This window comes from Capra hircus, chromosome 1 (genome assembly GCF_001704415.2).
Source record: "Capra hircus breed San Clemente chromosome 1, ASM170441v1, whole genome shotgun sequence".
NCBI classification, from domain to species: domain Eukaryota; kingdom Metazoa; phylum Chordata; class Mammalia; order Artiodactyla; family Bovidae; genus Capra; species Capra hircus.
Genome location: NC_030808.1, coordinates 98,155,356 through 98,179,022, shown reverse-complemented (window position 1 = coordinate 98,179,022; position 23,667 = coordinate 98,155,356). Strand labels below are relative to the sequence as shown.

Here is a 23,667-nt window from a genome sequence, read left to right as displayed (position 1 = left end):
ATGGTATCCATTATAGTAATTTAAAATGGCATCTCATTATTATTGAAATTTATTAATATATTATTTCTGTGTATTAATGTACTTTTTAAAAATTGCTTGCATATTCTTCTTGCATTTTTCTGTCAGTATATCATTGATTTGTTTTTTTTTGGTCACATATGTTGTAAATATTTTGTTTTTCAGTATATTCCCATTTAAATTTTATATAGCACAAAATATTTGTTTTGTTTTGGCATTTGTTTCTTCCATTTGAGTTTTAAGAGTCTTATATCTAGCTTATAAATAAATATAGATAATTTTATCTAGTGATTTTGTAGTTTTATTTTGTTAGATTTGAATGTTTAATCCATCTGGAATTTACTTTGGTGTATGATATTAAGTAAGGACTTAAATTATATGTGTTTCCAGATAGTTCAATATTATCCCAGCATCATTTTTGAATGATCTTTCTCTTCTTTAATGTTTTTAGGCTATCTTTTTGAAATATTAAGTACATTAAGTTCTTTTATGTACCAAGTTTTGTCCATTAGATATGATTTTGAATCAATCCACTTGTTTATACTAATATCAGAAACATATTGCCTAAATTATTATAGTTTTTTACTATAGCTTACTACATTATAAGGGACTAGAATGCAAAAATAGGAACTCAAGAAACACCTGGAGTAACAGGCAAAATTGGCCTTGGAATACAAAATGAAGCAGGACAAAGACTAATAGAGTTTTGCCAAGAAAATGCACTGGTCATAGCAAACACCCTCTTCCAACAACACAAGAGAAGACTCTACACATGGACATCACCAGATGGTCAACACCGAAATCAGATTGATTATATTCTATGCAGCAAAAGATGGAGAAGCTCTATACAGTCAACAAAAACAAGACCAGGAGCTGACTGTGGCTCAGATCATGAACTCCTTATTACCAAATTCAGACTGAAACTGAAGAAAGCAGGGAAAACCTCTAGAACATTCAGGTATGACCTAAATCAAATCCCTTATGATTATACAGTGGAAGTGAGAAATAGATTTAAGGGCCTAGATCTGATAGACAGAGTGCCTGATGAACTATGGACTGAGGTTTGTGACATTGTACAGGAGACAGGGATGAAGACCGTCCCCATGGAAAAGAAATGCAAAAAAGCAAAATGGCTGTCTGGGGAGGCCTTACAAATAGCTGTGGAAAGAAGAGAAGTGAAAAGAAAGGAGAAAAGGAAAGATATAAGCATCTGAATGCAGAGTTCCAAAGAATAGCAAGAAAAGATAAGAAAGCCTTCTTCAGTGATCAATGCAAAGACATAGAGGAAAAGAACAAAATGGAAAAGACTAGAGATCTCTTCAAGAAAATTAGAGATACCAAGGGAACATTTCATGGAAAGATGGGCTCAATAAAGGACAGAAATGGTATGGACCTAACAGAAGCAGAAGATATTAAGAAGAGGTGGCAAGAATACACAGAACTGTACAAAAAAGATCTTCATGACCTGGATAATAACAATGGTGTGATCACTCATCTAGAGCCAGACATCCTGGAATGTAAAGTCACGTGGGCCTTAGAAAGCATCACTAGGAACAAAGCTAATGGAGGTAATGGAGTTCCAGTTGAGCTATTTCAAATCCTGTAAGATGATGCTGTGAAAGCGCTGTGCTCAGTATGCCAACAAATTTGGAAAACTCAGCAGTGGCCACAGGACTGGAAAGGTCAGTTTTCATTCCAATCCCAAAGAAAGGCAATGCCAAAGAATGTTCAAACTACCACACAATTGCACTCATCTCACAGGCTAGTAAAGTAATGCTCAAAATTCTCCAAGCCAGGCTTCAGCATTACATGAACTGTGAATTTCAAGATGTTCAGGCTGGTTTAAAAAAGGCAGAGGAACCAAAAATCAAATTGCCAACATCTGCTGGATCATGGAAATAGTAAGAGAGTTCCCAAAAAAACATCTATTTCTGCTTTATTGACTATGCCAAAGCTTTTGACTGTGTGGATCACAGTAAACTGTGGAAAATTCTGAGAGAGATGGGAATAACAGATCACCTGATGTGCCTCTTGAGAAATCTGTATGCAGGTCAGGAAGCAACAGTTAGAACTGGACATGGAACAACAGACTGATTCCAAATAGGAAAAGGAGTACGTCAAGGCTGTATATTGTCACCCTGCTTATTTAACTTATATGCAGAGTACATCATGAGAAATGCTGGGGTGGAAGAAACACAAGCTGGAATAAGATTGCCGGGAGAAATATCAATAACCTCAGATATGCAGATGACACCACCCTTATGGCAGAAAATGAAGAGGAACTAAAAAGCCTCTTGATGAAAGTGAAAGAGGAGAGCGAAAAATTGGCTTAAAGCTCAATTCAGAAAACGAAGATCATGGCATCTGGTCCCATCACTTCATGGCAAATAGATGGGGAAACAGTGGAAACAGTGTCAGACTTTATTTTAGGGGGCTCAAAAATCACTGTAGATGGTGATTGCAGCCATGAAATTAAAAGACGCTTACTCCTTGGAAGAAAAGTTATGAGCAACCTAGATAGCATATTCAAAAGCAGAGACATCACTTTGACAACAAAGGTCTGTCTAGTCAAGGCTATGGTTTTTCCTGTGGTCATGTATGGATGTGAGAGTTGGACTGTGAAGAAGGCTGAGTGCTGAAGAATTGGTGCTTTTGAACTGTGGTGTTGGAGAAGACTCTTGAGAGTTCCTTGGACTGCAAGGAGATCCAACCAGTCCATTCTGAAGATCAGTCCTGGGATTTCTTTGGAAGGAATGATGCTAAAGCTGAAGCTCCAGTAATTTGGCCACCTCACGCGAAGAGCTGACTCATTGGAAAAGGCTCTGATGCTGGGAGGGATTTGAGGGCAGGAGGAGAAGAGGGTGACAAAGGATGAGATGGCTGGATAGCATCACTGACTCGATGGACGTGAATCTGAGTGAACTCCGGGAGTTGGTGATGGACAGGGAGGCCTGGTGTGCTGCGATTCATGGGGTCGCAAAGAGTCAGACACAACTGAGCAACTGAGCTGAACTGAATTACTTAGTTGAACCAGCCTATCAGAGGGAAAAAGTTATTGACACAAGAGTAGATGATTATGATTATCTTAGATGCTGAAATGTCTACTCTTTTCAGCCTCTATGAACATATCTGTATTTCTTTGCTTCTGACCTTTGGTCTATGCATTTTGTCATTTGACAAATATTAAATACATTAAGAAAATGTCACACTCTTGTCTTCTATTTTTTCCCTCTGCTTTTCCTTTACAGTCAATTTTTGAACAATAATTTAGCTGCATGTTTTATTCAAATTCCTTGTATTTTTTTGTTTTCTGTTACACATGATACAACTTAAATATTTATCACATGTTGGATGAATAAGATCATTTCCTTTCTGTGTCAACTCCTTGGTTCTCATGTCTAGAACACTTTACAATGTGGTAAGCAGATAATACTGGGACTCCCTGGTGGCTCAGACAGTCAAGAATCTGCCTGCAATGCAGGAGACAAGGGTTTGATCCTTGGGTCAGGAAGATCCCCTGGAGAAAGGAATTGCAACCCACTCCAGTATCCTTGCCTGGAGAATTCCATGGACAGAGGAGTCTGGCAGGCTACAGTCCATGGTATTGCAAAGAGTCAGACATGACCGAGTGACTAACACTTTCACTTTACTTTCAAGCAGATATTTTTTAATAGTGTTATGTTGAAATACACTGAAATAACACTAGATGTGTGCTATACTTGCCGTTTATTTTTCTAAAGGGATGCCATTCATGAAACTTTGAATATTAAAGCTGGATTTACTTTCAGGGAAGTTCTAGAGACTAAATTTGAGGACCTCCAAACTTAATTGAAAATTTTGGAACTCATAGGATGGAAAAGCCATGTAGTCATTGTTTTTGTTCACTTGTTTTTATTCATTCCACACATGTACTGAGTGAAGGACTGGCTACGTAACAGGCAAGGGTGAGTGCAAAACTGAAAAGTGGGATACCTGTTCAAAAAGTATTAAGAATTTCAAGATGATGATAGCGAAGCATTCAGCCAAGTATGGGGCCCCTTTGAAGCCACACAGACTTTTAACACTCAACAGAGCTGGATATGACTAAACATAACCCATACGTTGTTCTAAGCAGTGCCATTAGTGCTGGGAGGAAACTGACATGGTTGGTTACTGCCCTCAGCAACTCACAGATGCAGAAGAATGTTAATTCATTTCCTTGAGCAGTTCTCTAGTATCTTCTTTAATTCATAATCAGTTTTAGAAAACTGATGACTTTACACTCCTTTCCAGTCCCCAACACAGTTTTTCAACTGCCAGGTCCTTGGATATAATTTTGAAGGATTTGTTAAATGACCACTGTGTGCAAGACACCCTACTATGACCTAGGTGAAGATAAAATAAAATTAAAAACTTATTTTTATCATTAAAAAAAATCATTTCCAGTAAGGCAGTATAAAGGCCCTTTGTAGAGCATTTTTTCATATTTCCAGTGGACATGTGTGTACTATGAATTGTAGCAGCAGCTGGAAATTTTCTTCTCATTACTCTGACTCCCTGAAAGGATATTGTCCTCCAAATGTGAGAAACTCTGTCACTAAGGAAGAAATACATCTTATTAGAATGAGAATGTTGTAGATAATGATTGTATGGTTTCTCATGAGTTTGGGACTATTATATATGTGATGGTTTTCTTTGGGGGAGGGGGGTCATATCAAAATATTTTAGCCAAAAACCTCAGGAGTAGGTAGGAAATAGATAGAAATAGATTTTCTTTAGCAATTGATTCCTCAGCATGCTAGTTATGCCCAGACAAGCACAGGATATTTTGACATCTGTTTTACTTTGTTTCTTGCCTCTTCCAGCATTCAAGCTGTCAGCTCTTGCTCTGTTAACAATGGGGGCTATGAGCGGTGATGTATTCAGATCACTGATGAACACTACCAGCCCTGGAGCCTTTCACACCACCAGCTGAAATGAGATGGCAGCTACTATGAGAGGAAGTCACAGTGAACACATATTACCTGCTGCAAAGGAGCAACGTATTGAGAGCAGTAAAACTTTTTCCAGCCTTCTGTACCATTTTGCAAGACTGTGTGTTTGAAACAATCATTTTTCCCCCCTACAATCTACTTCACACTTTGCTTTCCATAAACAGCTGTTGCCTTTTTTGTCTCTGAAACCCTGTGTGTCCTTAGGTTCACATACACTCACGTTTAAGGCGGGGCAGCCAGAGATAGCAATATAATTCACAGTAATGAAATGTGACAGAATTCAAGAATTTAAAGTGATGTGAAGTATCCCACTGAGTTTAGAAGAATCACAAACAAAGATATCTTGAAAATGTGGAGATGCACAAACTAAGCAAGATAAGTGAGGGCTTTTATTCTCCACTGCATATTTTGTTACTTATACATCAAGAGGAAATGGTCTGCAGACTCAATAGAAAAAGCTATATGTATCCATGGTAATGTTTTTGATAAAAAACACATCTCACTTGTATTAATATATTTATTTAATTAAAATTCCCTGAAGAGACTCTGCATGCTAGCTTCAATTCTTTCAGTTCAGGAGGCAGGGGAGGGTCAAGGGGAGGCTTTAGCCCTCCTCCCAAAATTTTTATCCATTTTCCAATTGTACCCAAAAATGATAAATATTTTTTAAATATGAGCAATATATGTTTTCTCAGTCCTAAGGAAAATGCAAATAAACCATCCTTTCAACTTTTCATATTTTTATTAACCCCTAGCATAACATCTAAATATAAATGGCATGTTTCCTTTTATGAAAATGCAGCTTTAAGACTACATTCTCTTCCAAAAGTGAGAAGTGAAAGCTACTCAGTCCTGGCCAACTCTTTGTGACTCCCTGGAATTCTCCAGGCCAGAATACTGGAATGGGTAGCCTTTCTCTTCTCCAGAGAATCTTCCCAACCCAGGGATCAAATCCAGGTCTCCTACATTGCAGGCAGATTCTTTACCAGCTGAACCACCAGGGAAATCCTTCTCTTCCAAACTGGGTGTTTTTGTCTGAAGATCCTTCTGTTGAAATGCTGGAATCACTGCCTATTCCCTAAATGGCTCTAGCTTTTTTTTTTTTTTTTCCTTCAAATTAAGTGTATTTTTTTGTTTGCTTGTTTCTTAACATCTCAATTGTTTCTCCCCTTCTGGTCTCCTAGATCAGGTTCTTGCCAGAACTGATCTCTTTGCTATGGAAGGATATGGGTTACTACCTAAACTCAATAAGTCAAAGACAGACTTCTTTTTAACTTGGTAGAAGTTGGACTGGTTTTGCAACAACAAGACTATAATTAGAGTCTATTACTATTATTCCCTATAACAAAAAATAAGGGTTACCTAGATAATGCCAAAGGCAGAATTTGTCCTGGGTTTTCTCCCAGATCTGTTTAAACCATGTTTTCTTTCTTTCTCCCACTTGCTCACCATCCTGGGCTTCCACTCCAGTTCTTTTAGCAACATTAGTATGACTATATTGAACTTGCTTCCTTCGGATATTCTGTTTGGATTTCTGTGTGACAACACACTTAACTTTCTCTTGACCCTTAGCTGAAATGTTAAGGTAGGTTCTGGTGATACCTTTTCATAATTTTATGTCTCTTAAAAGGATTTGATACTTCATAGAAGTGAGCTTTGAATTGTAGATAACTCTTAAAGAAAATTTCGCTTTACAGAATTAAAATATTTGTGCTCAGCTGCTTGAACTTCTTTTCATTTTGTATATTTAGTTCCATGCAGTCTGATCACATGTATGAATTTGTGGGTGGGCTTCCCAGGTTGCTCAGTGGCGAAGAATCTGCCTGCCAAGCAGGAGACATGGGTTTGACCCCTGGGTTGAGAAAATCCCCTGGAGAAGGAAACAACAACCAACTCCAGTATTCTTGCCATAGACAGAGGAGCCTGTCTGGCTACAGTCCATGGGGTTGCAAAAAGAGTTGGATGTGCTGACTGACTAAACAACAGCAAGTCTCCTAGTCAACATATCTCCAACCTGAAAACCAAGCTCTCCTTATTAACCTGACTGGATTTAGTGCTGCACACTGCTTCTCTGTCACAGGCATCTTATTGTCAAAGACATGAGCTCCCTTCAGTCTATATACTCCAGGGATTCTTTAGAAATATTTCTTGGACCACTTTAAATTATAGAAAAGAATGACAGCTTTTAATGAACCCTAGATTTTATTTTCTTAAGACTAGAGGGCAATTGGGATCAAGTTTAAAATACTACAAGATGGGTAGGGTAAGGGAAAGATACCCATTATACACTGAAAGAAAAGATACCCTACCAATTACATACATACATACATATATATATATATATATATATATATATGTGTATATATATATATGGACTTCCCTGGTGGCTCAGATGGTAAAGCATCTGCCTGCAATGCAGGAGACCTGGGTTCCATCCCTGGGTAGGGAAGATCCCCTGGAGAAGGAAATGACAATCCACTCTAGTATTATTGCCTGGAAAATCTGACAGACAGAGGAGCTTGGTAGGCTACAGTCCATGGGGTTGCAAAGAGTTGGACATGACTGAGTGACTTCATTTTCATATATATATATATATATATATATGTACATTTAATTAATTGTATGTATATATACAAATGTATATGTATGTATATATGTGTGTGTGTTATATATGTGTATATGTATGTATATATATATAATGTATTTATATATACATTTAATTATTTATTTGGCTATGCCAGGTCTTAGTTGTAGGACGTGAGATCTTTGATCTGCGTTGTGGCACATGGGATCTTTATTTGTGGATGTGAACTCTTAGGTGCAGTATGTGGGATCTAGTTCCCTGACTAGGGATGAAACCCCGGCCCCCTGCATTGGGAGCACAGAGTGCTAGCCACTGGACCACCAGTGAAGTTCCATATCCTGTTTTAACACAATTTACAAAAAGTGATCTTTGTAGTTGAAATTATGCATGTTTTATTTCAGCGACTGTGCACATTTTAAGTTGTGAATGATTCTGCTGAGTCATTCAGTGTAATCAAAGGAAAGCGACAGAGGCCATTTTGCTGGACACCGACAGAGATAGGTCTGAATTTACAAGTGCCAAGTTCATGGTCTTATGCTGGCTAATGTTCAGCATCTATAAAGTCAACAGTTTGCCAGCAATGAATAAGTAACAACTGGTGATTTTGGATAGAACTGGGAAGAAGAAAACAAATATATTAAAGTTTCTTGCTTTTAAAATTATGTGGGGGAACTGAAGCTTGATATATGTGTAGACAAACTTCCCAGGCCAGTTGTTTTGTTGTACTTGGGATAAAATCAGGATGCAGAGTCATTTTCTTCTGGCACACTTAGTAGGAAATTCCATTAGTCCTTTGAAAATGCTGCCTTCCCACAGCTGACATTAGCAATCACTGTGAATAATTAAGTTCTCTGTTGACAGAAGCAGATTCTCTGCCTACAGTCATCTAATCCTAATCCAGCAAAAGATGGGAAGGCTCTTCTTTATTTGTTCAACAAACATTTATGGATCTCTTCTTTTTTTGTTGTTTGGCAGTGAGCATGAGAGTGATATTTCCGTCCCTAGGAAGGTGATTATTAATTTGATTGAAAAGCTAGTTCAGCGGTAAACTGAAACTAGCACCTCTTTTTCCTTGAACTCATGGAATACCCAATAATAGGGGACAGGGAACTGAGGCCTTTTCCCAAGCACTGACTTAGACTGGCTCAGTATAGTTTACTTACTTTATTTCAAGTTAATATTTGGGATTTTGCTGTCAGACATACTTTTTTTTTTTCTACAAAAAACTATTGGGATTATTTAAACATTCTTCTGTTTCCAGTTACAAAGTCATGTGGTTGGAATTTCATGGATTTAATCACGTTGTACCATTTTTAATAAAAGCTCAAAATCATGTAATTATGCCAAAGGAGTTGACTTGTAGAAAATGTTAAAGCCTATGGGATGATTCACAGTTCAGCTAAATTTTTATAAAGAACCCACAAATAATCATATGTCAGTCAGAAGGACATTTGCAGTGCTCATGGACACAGGACTGTGATTTTGCTGATAACACATCACTGTCCAAGGCAATAAAGAGAAGGCAACAAGAATGTGATATTATGTGTGCGTGGACGCTAAGTCACTTCTTTCCCGTCCGACTCTTTGAGACCCTATGGACTATAGCCCACCAGACTCCTCTGTCCATGCATTCTTCAGGCAAGAATACCAGAGTGGGTTGCATGCCCTCCTCCAGGGGATCTTCCTGACCCAGTGATCAAAACCACATCTACTACGGTTCTTGCAGGTGGATTCTTTACTGCTGAGCCACTGGGAGATATTATGTATATATACGTATTCATATATGTGTGTGTGTGTATATATATGTATATATATAATATATACGTGGGTGTGTGTATATATTATATATATATATATATATATATATAATGAAATCTTAGAAACCAGCAACCAGCAGTGATTTTACCAAACAATTTGGCATCATAAAAGGAGTACCAAAAAAAAAAAAAATCAAAGTTAAAGAAGGTACATTAGGGAAACCAACACTGAAGGTGTAGAAACACCGTTTGGAATGATCAAAGGTCCTTCCAGTTTTGTCTCTTACCATGGGGGTGGATAGTCTCAGTCACTGAAATAACACCTGAAACTGAACTGAAAATAAAAATAAGCCCAAAGAAAGCATAAGGAGGTTAATGAATTTAATCAGGGCCTTACATATTTAACTCAAGGTAAGACCAGTCTATTTCCAGATTATTAGAAACAGTTATTTTCTACTTCAGTGATAGTGATCTTGAGGTTGAAATTGCACATTTTTTGTTTTCAGCAGACATTGACTTTTTGGTCCTACTGTCATCAACCTCGAATTCTATTACTTTATATTGAATACACTAAGTCCCCTTCACCCCTCTCCTCTCCCTGTGGTCTTTTTGGTGTCATTAACATCTCTTGCCTCAGGATCTATTGACATACTGAAAGCAGCAACTTCTCCTGAAGTCCTCTTAACTTTGTAATGGATCAATATATGCCATGCAATTTATTTTATTTTTATTGCTTTACACTTTCTATTATAAAAACAATACATGTTCATTGAAGGAAATCTGGAAAAAATGGGTAATAAAATAACACAAAAGAAAAATAGTAGAAACAATCCATACCACCGTACAAAAGTAACAGTTTTTTATGTATCGGTATGTATCTTTTCAAGCATTTTATTTGCATAAATAAGTGACATAAGATTGTACAGTGTCTATTATCTATTTTGCCCTATTAAAATATGTAATATACTATTTTATGTAATATATTTAATTACAAACATTTAAAGTTTAATTTTTACATATAATATTTAATGATTGCATTATAACAATAGCTTATACTTAGAATTACCTTTGAGTCAGACACCACTGCAAAGAACATTTATATGGATTGTCTCATTTAACTTTACAACAACTGTATACAGTAGGCACTTTACAAAAAACAAAATGGAGCACAGTAGAGGTTGGATATTTGGCCCCAGATTTCATAGCAGGAAAGTGGCAGAAACAGCATTTGAACCCAGGAACTGGCACTCTGGAACCCAAGATTTTTCCAGCTGACTGTATTATGCATAGCCTACCCTTGTTTTTATAATTGCACTCCAATAATCCTGATATGGAATAAATAGATTTGCACTTTTTATTTTAAAGAAAATAACCAAAAAATATTCTTGTAGATAAATCTTTGCTCCCAAAATGATAATTTCTTTAAGATAAATTCCACTGATTAAAATTGTTAGGGTTCAGATGTTATTTGCACACTCACAGCATCAAATTTTCATGCAAACTTTAATCTTAAGGCAGCTCAGCCTGACACATATAGACTGAAAACTGGAAGCAATAAAGCACTAAATTCAAATCTTTTTTTCTTTTCTAGCAAAACACATCACCACTGTGTATCTTGTTGGGAAATAAGCCTAATAATTCTGTTCTGATCTTAGAGTTATAAAATATGTTGAAGTCTAAAAGATAATTCATATGAATTCAAATCTGGCAAAATCTTTAAGACACAAGTACCATGCATGTATTATAGGCTTTCAGTAAGGGTTTGATGATTGATTAGTCCAGATCTGGAAAGTGTTCTGTGCTTCCTATTTTTGTGATATTTGCTCTAAAGAAAAGTTTGCCTAAATCCTTTGAATTACAGAGATCATCTAGAAGCTGAATAAATGATTATTGGAGCATTGAGTTTAAATGGTCTTAGTTGACCTATTGTACATTTTGCAAATACATCAAGGAATTATAGCTACCATTGCTTTAATAGAATTTCCAACTGTGCCTGTTTGCAATATGAGTATGTCTGGAAATGCCTTTATACATGGAAATTATTGATGGCAGATATTAAGTTACAGCAGCACTTTGGAAACAACTTGAGCTTTTTGTATTTTAACTTTTTCTAAGCCAAAAATTAAATGAAAAGGATGGCATCTGTATATATATTTGAACATTTGACTTTCCTTGAAAAATGTGTATCCCAATTTGTAAATCAGTATCCCCAAATCCTTCCTGCATCATTAAAGAGGAAAATTCTTGTGAAATAATGTCTACATTTACAAAAAGCAAGTTAATGAAGATCTGTTTTCATTGTCTTCTCACTTTTAAAATGATTCAAAGTAATTGAATTCTCTTCAGATCACTCATACATATCTCATACCTTTACCACCCACCCAGCAAGTGCCCGCACTTAAAAAATTGCTCACAACTTTGGTGTTAAGTTCTTCCTGGCCAGCACTCCAACTGTGTCCTTGGGGTGGGTGCTATACATATATTCGATTTCAAATAACTGATCCCCAATTTCCACAGTTGCTTTTGCTCTCAACTTCCTGCCTTCCTATATTTATACACCATCGTTGTGGATTAGGTTCTCAAACCTATTTTTTCTCTTCGATAACATCTGGAAAGAATCAGTATGACCCAGTGTTTTAAAAGACTATGGGGATCAGCTAGATCTGGCTGAAAATCCCAGCTCTCTCATTCACTGTGAAGATGAGCTGTTAATTTAAACTCATTAGTATTTCCTCATCTGTGATCTGGGCATAATAACCATATATATGTCATAAGGTTATGAATAAAGGTTAAATAAGTAATGCGTGTAAGGCTTATTAAGTTTCCTGGCTCACAGAAGTTATTGCTAGAACCCTAACGCAAAGAGGGTTTTCAGCTGCAGGGTGATATAACAGTTTCTTGATAGAGTCAAGGCTAGAATTCAGTTTTTGATGTCACCAAGTCTTGCTCTCAAACCTCATGTAATCTATCCAGTGCAGTCTTCCCGGGTCTCACTTTTCCAGCTCCCAGTCCTTGCTTACTGAATTTTAAGAATCAGTTTCTATAGATTCTCACAATTTTCTTTAATGCCATTTCTCCCATCTCCCAGGAACAAAAGTTCCATTCCCCCTGTGGCTGTCCTCTGTATTTATCATTATTATCCACCTTTAATTCTGTCATCTCATCACTTATCTTCTGGGTACACCATCTCATCTCTATAGCTATCACGAGATACTCCAGACCTCTTCTCCTCCAGTGTAGTGTAGGAGTTAAGAAACAAGTTTCTGAATCCAGCCTCCTGAGTTTGAAGCCCTCCTTTACCGTTCAAATCCCACTTCTGTAACTTTTTAGCTTTGAGAACTTGAATACAATTTCTGCCTCAGTTTCTTTGTCTATAAAATGGATATTTAAATTGTACTTACTTCTTTGAGTTCTTATGACGATTAAAGGAATGAATACACATAAAGCGCTTATAGTAGTTCCTGGAATATATTAAGCATATATTATCTTAATTTTAACAATTATTAATCCACAGTTATAATAATAATTATTATTTGTTGACGATTTCCAAATGTTGCATAGTTCAGAGTTATTATCCCTTCAGGTCATCTCCTTTTTCCCTGATAGCATTCAATAAAGACTTTTCCTCATCTGACTTTCAAATTATTGTACTTGCATTCATGATGTATTGAATGAATATGAGTGAAGTGCCTGAAACAGTACTTAGTACAAGTGAAACATTCATAACTTTCTTTTGACTGTCACCCTTCAGCAGCTGACCCAGCTTACACTTGACTTCCTTTTTGAAAGTCTCTTTCCTTAGATTTTGAGACCCTGTTCTTACCTGGTCTGATACTTTTGCTAATAATTGATCTTCTCTTTCTACATCCTTCCCCATTTGTACATACTTGTTCATCTCCCCACATAGAAGTTCTTGTTTATCTTTCTCTCATAAGGTCTTTTTTTTTATTTTTATTTTTACTTCATTTTACTTTACAATATTGTATTGGTTTTGCCATACATTGACATGAATCCACCACGGGTGTACAGGCGATCCCAAACATGAACCCCCCTCCCGAGATCTTTTACTTAGTAGGAATTTGGTAAATCATTCCTGATTTTATTATTTGCTTTGATTCTTTTAACTCCCTACATAAAGATTTTTTTTTTTCCTCTCCTCCAGTCAGTTGTAGCTATTCACAAGCCTTAACACACTCTGGATTTCATATCACTCACAGTTGTTTTACGTCAAATATATCAAATTCCAAATTCTCTTTCTGATGGTAGGTTATTATTCCTTTGTCCATTTCACTTCCTTTTCTTACTGTATTATCACTTATAATGCCTAACATTTGAGCATTACTCCAGACACTGTATTAGTTGTTTTACATACCTTATTTCACTTCATATTTAGCAACAATATCATGAAATAGTCATTATTATGCTTGTTTTTACAGAAACAGGGCTTAAAGCTTCTAGAAGTCAAATGGCTGTCCCAAGGTCACAGTGTTAGTGGCCCTGGCAGAGTCAGGTTACAAATTCATGCCTCTTGGATCTTTTTCATATGCCATTTAGAAAGTTTAACTTGTTAAATGTCAACATGAATATTATAGACAATAATTATTATAGTAATTCTGTGGAAGAACAGAATTTTTAGTAATATAATTAACTTTAGAAAGTGGTTGTTTTCTGCCCATTGGCTTTCTCATTGCATCAACCAGTGCTCCATAAAGTGATAGTCTCTAAAGTACCTCAGAGAATGTGGCATTTGACTACCAGAGCTCCTGTCAGAGCAGGCTGCAATTGTGTTAGAAATTGGCTCTCCAGCTGGGCTGGACTGCAGTTAGGAAACACGATCGTCAATGGTGAGCTGCCACTGCTGGGATGTGAAGCAGACATGAATGTTAAGCAACAGTGTCCACAATTTGCAACCCAGGAACTGCCAAATTGACAGCTAGACCAAACTATAGCAGCCTAGGAAGATGTGACTAGTTTCTCCGGTCAGTCAATACAAAGTCGTATATTGCCCTTTGATGAATACAATATCCCTGTCCCATAAACCAGGATGCTGTCTATTATGAAGCTCAGTTAGAGTCTTAGTCAGCATTTCATGTCTGAGCGCCCGTGTAAGCCTCATAATGGCCTGAACTCTAGTTGGATGGGATTAGCCTTTCAAGTGAACATGCAGTTCATTAAGCATGTAGAAGCTCCAACGGCAACCGCACTTCTCACCATGAACTAAATAGATTTCTTGCATTTTATCTAGGACTAGATGAAAGGGATGTGTAATGCTGTGCTAGAAATAAATCTTGACTCTCTGAGGGACTTTAACAGATAGAGTGAGTGTAGGAATTGAATAATATTAGTAATGAACAAGACATAAAAAGAAAATCTGAAGGTTTGGGGGATTTTCTGTCTCTTTTCCAAGAGCATGGACCAAATGATTGTTTTATCTCATTTTTGCTTTGAGGATTTTTTTCTTTCAGGCTTGGGATAATAATGTGGTATTTCACCAGATAAAAAAAATCTGCTTATCTTCACCATTCTCTCACATGTTGCTGTGCCATGCGTTTCCTTCCTGCAAGGGACAATTCCAACTTGCCATTATAGACCAGGAACTGGAGGTGGAACTGAAGAGTTCTTTGATACAAAAATCAAAGGTCCCTGCCATCAAGAATATCATGGTCTGGTAGGGGAGACAAATGCATGAAGAGTTCACAGCTGTGCAAAACATAGTATAGGAACCCCAGTAAACAGATGTAAACGAGACTAAAGGGCTTAAAAAAAAAAAAAGCTTTTAAGAGGAGATGATATCTAACTTCAATTTGGAAAGAAGAGTAGGAATTACTCCAGAGAACAGTGTCAAGCTCACAGAAATCCTCCACATAGAATTACTTCACATAAAGAGAATCACATATTTAAAACACCAACAATTAGGGATGCTATTGGGGTTATAGAGTGGCAATTTTATTAACATATAACCAATTAATTTTCACTAGGAATATACTTCTTGGACCAGAACATATTTCCTGGTACAATGCTAATATACCTCCATATATGAAAATGTGCATTGTTTAACCACATGGGTACTTTGTTAAACACAGACATCTTAACCTTACAAATAGAATCATTTGGTTTGCAGGCACCTTTGAAACTCAAGAAATAAGAATCTAGAGAGAGGAAGTCAAAAGACTGACTAGTGAACACCTTTAGCAAATGCTTTGTGGCTTATGGGGAGGTTGCTAACTAACATGAAGGTTACTAATATGTGCTTTTGAGAATGTCATTTGGAGAAAGTGTCACCTGAGAGTATTGAGAGGTCTAAAAAATAAGAACAAAAGTAGCCAGATCTTTTCCATGGCATCTTTAATTCTTCTGTACTTAATTGTTGAAAAACTGGTGACTGAAAATTTGTGGAAGTGTAATAGAACATCTTTAAGAGACAAAAATTTCTGGTATTGAGCTTGAAATCTGAATCACTGACTTATAATTAAGTAACATTTAGCTTCCTCAGTGTACATTTTCAGCAAGAAGCTTTTCTTAAAAAGTTTGAGGTGTAATTTGACTCATGTATTGTGCAAGATAAGTATGAATTTAATTTTTACAAATAAGTCAGGAATTTCTCTGTGGCTGTTTATTCCATATAGTCTTTGGAAAGTAGAGGTATATGACAAAGATTCATTTGAAATCAATATTATAATCACAATCAATTTTTAAATCATATTTTAATATCATATTTGTTAAAAATCTAAATAAGGTTTTTAACTATACTGGAATACATAAAATAAGATAAATGTTATTTTTTTACTTAAACATTTTCCAAAATTGTGGCTAATAATCAAACCCTTAAAATGATTTCTGGCCAGAATTTGAGCTGTTCAAGATAAATTGCAATGTATTATTTTAAACTGTTCTTCAACTAACATATTTAGTGAAATCCATGCCAACTCATACATCCAAATTACCTTCTTATTTATGTTCTTCAAGTTACAAAGAAAGTAAAAAAGAAACAGTGATTTCTTTGGAATTTGAAATGCCTTAACTGTGCATAAGAATGCAAGATACTGAGAGATTTTAAGATTGCAAAGTCAGTGAAAGATTTTACCCTATGTGGCTTCAGGGCTACCATTTTGTAATGAAGTATTTTCTTAATAAAATACACATATTTTAACCAACTCAATAAAGAGAAAATGATTACTGAAGCAAGATTCAGGAGACCTGGAAATTTTGCTATTGACCCTGCCACTTACCCATTTAAACTCTTCAGTGCCTTACTACTAAACTTAGTTAATTCCCAAACCTTTACTGTGGACTGCATGTACAGCCACAGGCTTCCTTATGTAGCTGTGACAAACCTAGACAGTGTATTAAAAGCAGAGACATAACTTTGCCGACAAAGGTCTGTATAGTCAAAGCTTTGGTTTTCCAGTAGTCATGTATGAATGTGATACTTGGACTATAAAGATGACTGAGCACTGAAGAATTGATGCTTCTGAACTGTGGTTCTAGAGAAGACTCTTGAAAGTCCCTTGAACTGCAAGGAGATCATCAAATCAGTCAGTCCTAAAGGAAATCAACCCCGAATATTCACTGGAAGAACTGATGCAGAAGCTGAAACCCCAATACTTTGGTCACCTGATGTGAAGAGCCAACTCATTGGAAAAGATCCTGATGCTGGGAAAGACTGAAGGCAGGAGGAGAAGGGGGTGACAGAGGATGAGATGGTTGACTAGCATCACCTACTCACTGGGCATGAGTTGGAGCAAACTCCAGGACATAGTGAAGGACAGGGAAGCCTGGCGCACTGCAGTCCGTGGGGTCGCAAGAAGTTGAATACTACTTAGGGACTGAACAATGGCAGTAACATGCTATGCCTTTTCTACCTCAGTGTCTTGAGACCTCTGCCCCGAACTCTCTTTTCCAGTCAAGGCTTTCCTCTTAAGCTACTGTCTCTCACAGCATCCTATTTGTTTCCTTCACAGCACTCACAATAATCTGTGATGATTTTTCTTACCGATTTACTCATACACTGTCTACCTCATCCAGCGGAATGAACAGTCCAGGAGGGCAAGAGCATGGTCCTATTCCCTTGAATGCACCTAGAGTCTACCATCGTGTATCTATTGTGTTCTTCAGTTTTTCAGCAACTTGAAACCAAATTTCTGATAACTGTATCCTCTTTCCAACAAACTACAGTTTATAAAATGTCTTCTATATAGATTCTAAATGTATGAGGATACCAAGGTATATAAGTCAGGTTCCAGCCTCCAAAGAATTGTATATAATCTATTCAAAGATATAGAATGTGTCCTGTAGTTGGGTAATTGCAGATGTTTTGCCTTTTTAATTTCACTGTCCATGTGTTCATTAATAGTATGCTGCTAAGTCACTTCAGTAGTGTCCGACTCTTAGCGACCCCATGGACTGCAGCCCACCAGGCTCTTCCATCCATGGGATTTTCCAGGCAAGAGTACTGGAGTGGGGTGCCATTGCCTTCTCCCGTTAATAGTATATCTAAATGCAATTTATCATTATATGTGTACCTTGTATCCTGCTACCTTGCTGAACTCACTTTTTAGTACTGAGAGGTTGTAGATTCCTTAGGATTTTCAAACATGTTTTTCAAATCATGTCATATGCAAATGGGAATAGTTTTATTTCTTTCTATCTGATCTATGATCCTTTTATTTCCTCTTCTTGCCTGATTGCGTGAGCTATGGTAACACTATGTTGCATAGAGCAATGAGAGTAAGCATTTTTGTGTTGTTCCCTAATCCCAGGGGGGAGTAATTCAGTATCATTAAGCATAATATTACTTATAGGCTTCTTGTATATGCTTTTTATTAGGTGAGAAAGTTCTCATTGCTCCCATTTTCTTTTGTCATGAATATTGTATTAAATTATGTCAAATATTTTACATTAATTAATATGATCATGTGAATTTCTTTATTCTATAAATATGAAAAATTACATTGATTCTGAATATTTTATCAGCTGTGTATGCTGCAATAAACCCTCCTTGGTCAAGCTGTATAATTTGTGTGTATATATTACTGATTCTATTTGCTAAAATTTTGTGAAGGATTTTTTGCATCTGTATTGATGAGTGATATTGGTATATAGTATTTTATTTTCTTTTTCTTTTTTAGAAATAGAAAGTCTTTGCTGGGCTTTGGTATCAGAATAATACTTGCTTCATAAAATAGATAAGTTAAAAAGTATTTCTTCTATTTTCTAGAAGAAATTTTAGAATCGATGTTAATTCTTCCTTAAAAGTTTGGTAGGATTATTCAGTGAAATTATCTAGGCCGGAAAATTTCTCTTTGGGGTATGTTTAAATTATGAATTAATTTTTTCAGATTTATAGAGCTATATACATTCTCTGTTTCATGTGATTGAGTTGTGATTGCATTTCTTTTAAGGAATTAGCCCATTTCATCCAAGTTGCCAAATTCAGCACAGTTGTTGTCTTACTATACTTTTGATGTCATCAGGGTTTATAGTAATACCCTGTTTCATTCCAAACAGTGGTAATTTGTATTTTTTACTTTCTTTGTCAGTCACCATTGCCAATTTTATTGATCTAAGAACCAACTCTTTGCTTCAATAGTATTATCTATCTTTTTGTTTTTAATTTTATTGCTTTCTGCCCTCATTTTTACTATTTCTTCATTCTACTTGATTTGGATTTATTTTGCTCTTCTTATTCTGAGTTCTTCAAGTGGAAGCTTAGATTATTGATTTGAGATCATTTCCAATGGATGTAGTACCACAAATCTTTCTCCCTCTTTCTCTACCTCTCAGCACTGCTTTAACTGTGTCCTCAAATTTTTGGTATTGAATTTTTATTTTTATTCAACTTGATTTTTATTTTCCATTGAGATTTTTTATGGCCTATGGAGCACATAGAAAATGTGTTGTATTTAGTGTTCTGTAGACACTTGACAAGAATATATATCCTGCTGTTGTTCAATGTAGTGTTTTGTAAGTGTCAATTAGATTTTATGGGTTGATAGTGGCTTTTGTTGATTATTTTCTTTCTGGCTGTTCTGTTCTTAATAGGTTCAGTTCAGTTCAGTCGCTCAGTCGTGTCCAACTCTTTGAGACCCCATGAATCGCAGCACGCCAGGCCTCCCTGTCCATCACCAACTCCCAGAGTTCATTCAGACTTGCGTCCATCGAGTCAGTGATGCCATCCAGCCATCTCATCCTCTGTCGTCCCCTTCTCCTCCTGCCCCCATACCTCCCAGCATCAAAGTCTTTTCCAGTGAGTCAACTCTTCACATGAGGTGGTCAAAGTACTGGAGTTTCAGCTTCAGCATCATTTCTTCCAAAGAAATCCCAGGGCTGATCTCCTTCAGAATGGACTGGTTGGATCTCCTTGCAGTCCAAGGGACTCTCAAGAGTCTTCTCCAACATCACAGTTCAAAAGCATCAATTCTTCGGCACTCAGCGTTTTTTCCACAGTCCAACTCTCACATCCATACATGACCAAAGGAAAAACCATAGCCTTGACTAGATGGACTTTTGTTGGCAAAGTAATGTCTCTGCTTTTCAATATGCTATCCAGATTGGTCCTAACTTCCAAGGAGTAAGCGTCTTTCAATTTCATGGCTGCAATCACCATCTGCAGTGATTTTGGAGCCCCCCAAAATAAAGTCTGACACTATTTCCACTGTTTCCCCATCTATTTGCCATGAAGTGATGGGACCAGATGCCATGATCTTAGTTTTCTGAATGTTGAGCTTTAAGCCAACTTTTTCACTCTCCTCTTTCACTTTCATCAAGAGGCTTTTTAGTTCCTCTTCACTTTCTTCCATAAGGGTGCTGTCATCTGCATATCTGAGGTTATTGATATTTCTCCTGGAAATCTTGATTCCAGCTTATGCTTCTTCCACCCCAGCATTTCTCATGATGTAGTCTGCATAGAAGTTAAATAAGCAGGGTGACACTATACAGCCTTGATGTACTCCTTTTCCTATTTGAAACCAGTCTGTTGTTCTATGTCCAGTCTTAATAGGTAGAAGAGTAGAAATAAAGACTACAACCAAAATTGTGAATTTGTCTATTTCTCCTTCATTTCTATCAGCTTTTGTTTCCCACATTTTTCAGTACTATTGTTTGGTGCATATGTGTGTGTGTGTGCATGCATTCACAGTCATGTCTAACATTTTGGGACCCCATGGACTGTAGCCAACCAGGCCCCTCTGTCCATGGAACCTTCAAGGCAAGAATACTGGAGTGGTTGGCATTTCTTCCTCCAAGGGATCTTCCCGACTCAGGGATCAAACCTGTGTTTCTTGCATCTCCTGCACTGGCAGGCAGATCCTTTACCGCTGTGTCACCTGGCAACCCATACATTTAGAATTGTTGTGTCTTCTTGGTCAATTGCCCTTTCTATTATTCTTTTATTATTATTATTATTATATGTCTCTGTCTCTGGTAGTTTTCTTTGCGCTGAGATCTACTTTATCTGATATTAATGGTGCCATTCCTGCTTTCTTTTGATCAGTGTTTGTATGATATGTATTTTTTCCATCCTTATACTTTTTACCAGCCTGTATCATTATATTTAGAGTGAGTTTCATGTAGCCATCATATAGTTAGGTCATGTCTTCTAAGTCATTCTTCAAAACCAGGCCTTTTAATTGGCATAGTAAGTTATTTACATGAATGTAGTCATGTAACGACACGACTTGTTCAACATTTCTTTTTTCCTGTTTATTATTTCTGTTTTATTAAATTTTTCTGAATCTTTTCATGTCTTCCTATACACTACTATAACATTTTTTTAGAATTCCATTTCCCTTTATTCATAACAATTTTGAATGTATATCTTTACCTAGCTTTTTCCTGATTGTCAGGTATTATATTGTGTATAACTATTTACCAGTAGTATCATTTTTACCAGTTCAAGTGAAGTATGATACCTTAATTACTTTCTCTCTACTCTTTTCCATTCCTATATAATTGTTTAACTATTCTCTCTATGTACATTTAGAACCATATCAGACAATGTTATGTTTTATTCAGTTATTAAGTGTAATTTAGAAGATTCATGAGGGGAAGTAAAGTTTATTGTATTTATATATGTTTCTCTATATATTGTATGTATAATGCATATATAATATTTTGTATATATGTATATATTCATGTTTTTCTTATTATTGCTCTTTCTTATGCTATTGTTCTTTCTTTTTTTCTTGGTGCTCCACCATTCCTTTCTTTAAAAATCATTTTCTTTCTATTTAGAAAAAAATGATATAATTTCAGAATCATCTGCTAGAGATAAATTCTCTTAGTTTTCCATCATGTGGGAATATCTTGGTTTCTCCTTCATTCTTGCAGGATGATTTTGCTGGGTATAGGATTCTGAGCTGTTTTCTTTTCATCAGTTGAAAAATGTGTTCCCAAAATATATAAGAGGAGAAAATAATCCCAAGCTCATTCCATGAGGCCAGTATTACCCTGATACCAAAATCAGACGAATATTTCACAAAAAAGAAGACTACAGACCAAAATCTTGTATGCTTGTATATGTAAAAATCCTCAGCAAAATACTAGTAAGCCAAATCCAACAACACATAAAAGGAACTATACGCTATGATCAAATCAGATTTATCTCAGGAAATCAAGATGGGTTCAACATCTAAAAATTATGTATTTAAAAATATACCATATTAAAACCAACCTTATCATCTCAACACATGCAGGTTAAAAAAAAAACCTGACAAAATTTAATTCCCTTTCATGATAAAAGAATTCATCAAACTAGAAATAGCAGAGAACATCTGCAGCCAATAAATGGAATCTATGAGAAGCACACAGCTAATATTTACTTAATAGTGAAATGCTGAAAGCTTCCCCACCTCTAATCAGGAATGAGGCAAAGATATCTGTTCATACCACTTCTATTCATCATTGTGCTGGACATTCTTGCCAAAGCAAAAAGGCAAGAAAATATAAGGCATCCAGATTAGAAAAGAAGAAGTAAAATATCTTTCTTTGCAGATGACAGGATCTTGTAACAGAAAATTTTAAGGAATATACATTAAAATATAAAAGCTATTAGAATAATAAGGAAATTCAGCTAAGTTACATGATAAAAGATCAAAATGTAAAATATCAATTGGATTTCTATACATTTGCAACTAAAACATCTGGAAATAAAATTAACAAATGATTCTAGTTACCATAGCATTGAATACGATAAAATACATAGGAACATATTTAACAAAGGAAGTGCAAAAATCATGTAAGGAAAACTATAAAACATTGTTAAAATAAGTTAGATCCTAAAATAAATGGAAAAACATCTCATGTTCATGGATCAGATAACCTAATATTGTTCAAATGACAATACTCCCCCAAATTGATCTACAAATTTAATTCAATCTCTCCCTACATAAAAGCAAGAAGCCGAACAATGTGTATTGTATCTGTGATAGATAGATAGAAGATGTTTGTATCACTTATATTTTCATAAAGTCTGAAACAGTTTGCAAGAAACTAATGAAAGCATGTAAGCATTTATGTATAATAGTGGTTGCATGGAACTGGGTAAATGTGGGGACAAGGTCGCTTTATTCATTGTTTTGCTTTTTTTGTATTTTGTGCATTATTTTAAAAAAGGAAAGGGGAGCATGCAAGAGTAGACATTCCCACCCCAGCAACTTATAATGTAGACAAAGCTGTTTCTCATTCTTAGACCAGGATCACTTAACTCATGAGTTCAACAAGGCACTCTGGATAGGACGTGTGGCTTTACATTACTTTGGTCTTCCAAAGAGTATGACTGAGACTAAGAAAAGAGCAAGTAAGGGGAGGAGGTCAGAAGGAGGTCACTGACTAATTTCAGTGGGATGTGAACTTCTTTATTCCATCTCCATGGTAGCTGTAGCTAAGACTCTTCCATTTTACTCCAGTTGGCCTTTTCTTCACACCGTGGTTGCTTATTCCAAGGCAGAGGAAATCGAGCAGAGGTGAAAGGTTTATATGAGGATAACTGCTGTGCAAATGAGTAGAGTAAGTGGGGAGAGAAAGAGAAAAAAAATGCAAAAGTGTGTGGAGGATTTCCAGCTGGCTCTATTTAACTTTGGGTACAAGAGCACAGCAGATAGACTTTTAAAAAGAGTAAAATTAGCCAGTTCTTTGACCTTGATTCATGTGTAGATTTGTTCAGATTTTGGAATTCAGATCAGAAAATGGAGAACATTTTGTTAGATGAGTATCATTTGAAAGTGGGAAAGACTTTCCAAAGGCCTTGTCATTCTAACGTGAGAAGCCCTCTGTTCCCAGTTCTCTTGTATCTTAATCTACACTTCTGCTCTGCACATTTTTCTACAGTTATTGAATT

The 23,667-nt window shown here is 36.2% G+C and overlaps 1 protein-coding gene across 1 annotated transcript in view; it reads left to right on the top strand.

Moving 5' to 3' along the window:
- LOC102190915 (EGF-like and EMI domain-containing protein 1) overlaps positions 1 to 23,667 on the top strand; it is a gene marked incomplete at its 5' end in the record, with an annotated part of 494,420 nt that overhangs the window by 453,649 nt on the left and 17,104 nt on the right.